The following is a 6,000-nucleotide window of genomic DNA, read 5'->3' as shown; positions in this document are numbered from 1 at the left end:
GCCAGCCCAAACCAATCCATCACGCTGGCTTCAATGATTTGACCTTCACAGGCTGAACCAATCAAAAACTGGACTCGACGAATGGCCGCCTTGTGATCCCTGTGGGATCTGGATCAAGGCATTTTAATCCAGGTGTCACTCGGAAATACCCGTGGTTGGTTACTCCACCTTGGATCTCCAAGGCAGCGCCTTGGAAAAGGAATGGAATTGTTTCTTGTTTCGGGCACTGAGATACAGTGAAACTTTCTCTTTTGCGTGCAATCCAGGCAAGTCATCCCATGCTTTAGAACAGCAAACCGTTCCAAAAAATCCCAGAGGAAAAGAACAATAAAAATGGAAAGGGCTCCATTGTGGTCGGGTTTTGTCAGATCACGAGACGTCTCCTAAAAGAATGAAAGAAACTTGTCGTCAAACTTGTAAAACTCGTGTAATTGGAACAGTCACCAGGACACCAAGGTTGGAGGGTGAGTGATGGCAGTTTGGCCAGAAGAAACGGTTCCCAAATCACCGCCGAACAATCGGGGACACGGAATAGAAAGTTGCTCGGTGGTCAATCTTTGTGTAAGGTCGCGGACGGAACTCGGTGGGCTTTGGTTTTATTTTTAGGCCCTTTGGCGGGATCTGCGCCAAAGCCAGAAAGAGCAGTGGTCAATACCTTTAAACCAAGTGATCGATCCCATTTTCGTGATCTTTCTCATGTCCACACAGCAACTCCGCTTTGCCTGCTGCTATTTTACTGCTTTAAAAATGCAGATGGGTCTCACTGCAGCGGAATCAATTCCAACGAGCTCACGTGCCACTCCTGACCAGGACCCCACCCCCCCAGTCTAAGAGAAGAGATCCTGAGAACTGCTCCTCCCAGATAGTAGTGAATCTGCTCATTAAATGTGTTAAGTGTTCGTGTGGTGGAAGCTGGAACACGATGGACATTTAAACAACTTAGAGTGCCCTATGGATGGATGAAAAATAGAGGGTTATGAGGTAAGAAGGTTTAAATATTTAAGTAGTTTATATAGGTCAGAATAACATCATGGTCTGCAGGGAAATTAAGGGTTCTGGGAACAAATGGGTAAGTGGAACTGAGTCCATGGCCAGGTGAACCACAAATTTATTGAATGCTAGAACAGGCTTGACAGGCTAGAGACCAACTCCTGCTCCGATTTCCTATGTTCTAAATTCACAAGATCACAAGACAAAGGAACAGAACCAGGCCACTAGGACCATCGAGTTTGTTCTGTAAATCTACACTAAGTTACTCTACACTAGTTCCAATTTCCGGCCTTTTTCCCATATCCTTTCATGCCCTCATTAATGAGATACTTGTCTATTTCTTGTTTAAATACTCCCAGCGATCTGGCTTCCACTGCAGTATGTGGCAGTGAGTTCCACAGATCCATGGCCCTCTGGCTAAAGAAGTTCTTCCTAATCTCTGTTTTATATGGATAACCTCTAATTTTCAGGCTATGACCCCATGTCCTTGATTCACCCACCAAGGGAAACATCTTACCCACATCCACCCTCTCTAAAACTTTCAAAATACAAAATGTTTCTTTGAGATCTCCTCTCATTCTCCTATACTCTAATGAATACAACCCAAGAGCTGCCAAATGCTCCTCGTACGTAAGCCTCTGCATTCCGGGAACCATCCTCGTAAATCTCCTCTGCACCCTCTCCAACAACATCACATCCTTTCTAAGACAGGGGGCCCAAAACTGCACACAATACTCCAATTGAGGTCTCACCAGTGCCTCCTAGAGCCTCATCAACACCTCTTTACTCTTATACACTATTCCTCTTGAAATAAATGTTTCATTTAGAGATATAACATGGTAACAGGCCCTTTCAATCCTTGAGTCCATGTCCCCAAAATATAATAGGGTGAGAGGAAACCAATGCAGGTCATGGACAAACTCCTTACAGAGAGTGGTGCATTTGAATCTAGGTCACTGGTGCTGTAAGAGCATTGACTAACTGCTACACTAACCCTGCTACCCATATCCTTATGTGAATCCTGTTCTCTATGTGATTGTGCTGGATCTCTGTCGCTGAACTTGCATTACCCCATTCTGAACGATCATGTAGTTGTCTGTTGGAGTTCAGCATTGCTCGTAATTAATAGTAGCTGAGCTATCATCCTTCATCAAACACAATACACTTGCAATTAACCCTGGCAGTTAGTAATGTAACAAGTCAGAGTCACACGCGGTACACTGAGTTCTTAAAGGTGTTCTTACACTCAGAAGCAGTTCCACCATGAGGAGAGGAAGACGAAGGATGAATTTGAAAGAAAAGGAAATTGTTCGATTGTCTACTCAGTCCTTTACTCATATCTGGGCATTGCCTGGAATTCCAGGCAGTGACAGCTTTACTGAACTTCACTGTTTATCTTGGTACAATTGAGTACCAAGACATGATTTTTCGGTTGAAATGGAATTCAGTAAATTGAGGGGACTGGCATCAGCAGTCTCTGACATGTGAAGGAGGAAAGTTGAACATGGAGAATGTAGGTACAATTCAATCCGTTGGCAGGGAAAAGATGGACAAGGATTCCAGTCCAGGAGAAGCAAGGAGGCTGGAGTACTCATCATGCCCCCTGGTTGGAACATGATGGCAACACCGCAGCCTCATCAATAGAGATGTACTTGACATCAGCTAAGATTGATGGCCTCTTCCTGTTGCCTCAACGGAATTCAGGGGAGTGCTTGTTGCTGTTAATTGTCATTCATTTCTTTTTAAACAGTATTTTGGCATTTCATCAGGTTCTCCCTCATCACTGTCCTGGTATGGAGGTGCCAATGTACAGAACAGGAAAAGACTCCAGAAAACCGTGAATTCAGCCAGCACCATCATGGGTATCAGATTTCACTCCATTGAAGGCTTCTCTAGGAGGTAGTGTCTGAAGAAAGCTGCACACCACCAGGCCATGCTACCATTGGGAAGGAGGTAAGGAGCCTGAAGAGGAACACCCAGTAGCTTCTTCCCCTCCGCCATCAGATTTCTGAACGGACAATGAACCCCAGACACCACCTCCCCTTCTCTTTTGCACCAATTTATTTATATTTTAAATATAAATTTATAGCAATATTTGGACCTGTGAAGCTGCCACAAAACCACAAATTTTGTGACATGTTCGTGACGATAAATTCTGATTCCTATTATGAGAACCTGAAAAAAATCAGACATTCAGCTAAAACCAGTCAATAAAAACCAACCACCCACCAACCACCTACCAACAATGAGCTCATCTTCCACAACTCCCTGAACCGGAGAAGTTCTCCACCTCGCCCCAGTTTTAATGATGCCCTCCCCACTTAGCACTTGCAAACCCTAGAAAGTGAGTGCAGGAGGAGACCACTCAGTGCTTCCAGCCTGCTCCCCCATTCAACAGATCATGGCTGACCATGTGACAGTCCTCTATTCCTGCTTTCTCTCCACACCCCTTGACCTCTTTAGCCTTAAGGGCCACCTCCGAGTCCTTTTCAAATGTATCTAATGAACTGGGCTTGACAACTTTCTGTGGTAGGGAGTCTTAAATGGCTTCCCTCTTATCCTAAGAACCTTGTTCTGCACCTCCCCTCCATCAGAACTATTCTTCCTGCACTATTGGGCACAGTTCTGGTTCCCACTTGGACTATCCTTCACACTGATCATCAACACGGGCCTGCCAAGGCTGTGTGCTTAGACCCCTGCTCATTCCTTTCAGTCATGACTAAGTTCAGCTCTAACTTCATCCACAAATTTGCTGATGACACCACTGATGTTGGGAGAATAACTGCACTATTTTTGCACCAGTATGACTGAATTTTTATTATTTATCAATCTGCCGTATTTATTGTCTCTTTTAATCCAATCACGTAAACTATTTTCTTTTACAAAGTAACTGTGTTTCTGCAGCATTGGAATTTTAATGCATCACTACATTGTACAATGTATATAACATAGTACGACAGGAAGAATGTGGTAACCATTGAGAAAGAGCATAGAAAAGATGTTGCCTGGACTGGAGGACTGCATTTATAAAGTGAGATTGGACAGGCTGGAACGCAGGATGCTGAACCTTGAAGAGGTTTATAAAATTACAGAGGGTGGGATTTCAGGATTCCTGATGAAGGACTTTTGCCCCAAAATAGTGATCGTCAGTTGAGTTCTGTGGATGGTAACTGGCCTGCTGAATTCCTCCAGCATTCTCTTGGTGTGTTCCTCAGCTTTCCAGCAACTGCAAACTTCTTGTTCCCCTCTGTGACCAAGGTTGGTGTTTTACAGCTCTCTTCATCAAGAGTTGTGGCTCAGTGCCTCACATTTGCCATTGAATCAAGTTATGGATTTGTTCCCCTCAAGAGATGTAGGAGGGGAGAAAAAAACGAAGCTGCTAAAACACTCAGCAGGTCAGGCAGCACCTGTGGAGAGAGAAAAGGAGTGAATATTTCAGCTTCTGTTTTCATCAGCTGCTTCACTGAAGAGCTAGTGAGGTTGTGAAAAAAATGATATAAATGCAGGTTTTTAAAAAATAATCCAGACCTTATGTTTGAAGTTCCATCTTTAGAGTTATAGTCATGGGTATTGTATGGAAATAGGCCTCAGCCCACTGAGTCCACGTTGGCCATTACTTGCTCATTTAAAGTAATTCTACAGCAATCCCATTTTTAAATTCTCACAGTATTGCCCCATTCACTTCCCAAATTCTATCCCATTCTATACGTGAGCGGTAATTTATATTGCAATTAACCTGCCAACCAGTATGTCTTTAGAAGCATGTCATTTGACAGCGGAGATTACATTATAATGTCAGCCCAGAGAATGGAACAGATCTCACAGCATTTTTATAATTCCACATTTACCAGTTGAAGTAGAGGAAATTTAATATAATGGAAAGTAAAATATTGATTTTTAAATTTTTTTCCCTATAAATATATAAAGTAAGCTCTCCAATTCCAAAGTGTGTGTGTGTGTGTATATATATATATATATATATATAATATAACCATTTACGAGCGGAAACAGGCCATGTTGGCCTTTCGAGTCCGCACCGGTTCACTGATTTTGTGCGCCCTCTTCAGGCAATGGTCCCGGTAGATCACTTCGATGGGGGAGGGGGCGAAAGGATGATCCTCTCTGCCACTCTTTTTGCAAACAAAGTGTTAGCCTTCTCCCCAGAAACTTTGATGCTGTTACTAATCAAGAATCTATCAACCTCTGCTTTAATTATATCCAGTGATTTGGACTCAACAGCCATCAGTGCAAACAAATTCCACAGATTCATCATCCTCTGGCTGAAGAAATATCATCTCATCTCTGTTCTGAAGGGATATCGTTTTATTCTGAAGCTGTGCCCTTTGGTTCTAGACTTCCCACAGCCCTTTCAATATTCAGTAGATTGTAATAAGATACCTCCAGCAGGTACAACCCAGAGCCATCAAATGCTTTCATCTATGGGATCATTCTTGTAAACCTCCTCTGGACCCTTCCCAATGCCAGCACATCCTTCATTAAATATGGAGCCCAAAACTGCTGAAAATACATATATAAACTTTTCCCTTCAAAAAACTAATCAGCCCTCCCCTCCTTTACACTGTATAGATCCACACATCGTCGGGGTTCACATCTATGTTGATCATAAAAATTCTATATGGGGAAGTCACTTGCATTTATACTACAGCAGAAGTTATTATTATCCTTTTTACTGTAGTAGTTAGAATTATAATTTTGCCCCTATATGATCCAAATATGGCTGCCATATCTTGATAAATGTGCCATATTTATTCTTTAAGTTGTATGTAATTTTTTTTCATAGGTATGCAACTATTCATCTCAGCAGTCCATCGTGCTGTATGTAGAGGGGAGTCGGATTTCCAAGTAATCACAATACATTTCTTAGCCGCTGCTAAGGCTATTTTAACAAATTAAACTTGGAATTTAGTTGGTTTGTTGCTTATTTCAATGAAGTTGCCCAAAAGATAAAGCTCCAGGTCGCCCATGAAGGGCACCCCTGTTATTTTTGTT

At 42.6% G+C, this 6,000-nt stretch overlaps 1 long non-coding RNA gene across 1 annotated transcript in view; it reads right to left on the bottom strand.

Moving 5' to 3' along the window:
- Positions 1 to 3,888: 3,888 nt before the first annotated feature.
- The window catches only part of LOC138740250 (uncharacterized), a 77,855-nt gene continuing 75,743 nt past the window's right edge, over positions 3,889 to 6,000 (bottom strand). Inside the window, exon 3 of the long non-coding RNA XR_011342772.1 lies at positions 3,889 to 4,397. This is a non-coding gene — a long non-coding RNA (uncharacterized lncRNA). The remainder of the gene's footprint in view (positions 4,398 to 6,000) is intronic.

Source organism: Narcine bancroftii, chromosome 8, assembly GCF_036971445.1.
Source record: "Narcine bancroftii isolate sNarBan1 chromosome 8, sNarBan1.hap1, whole genome shotgun sequence".
Taxonomy (NCBI): Eukaryota; Metazoa; Chordata; class Chondrichthyes; order Torpediniformes; family Narcinidae; genus Narcine; species Narcine bancroftii.
The sequence above is the reverse complement of the archived record's forward strand: the minus strand, read 5'-3'. Positions and strand labels throughout refer to the sequence as shown.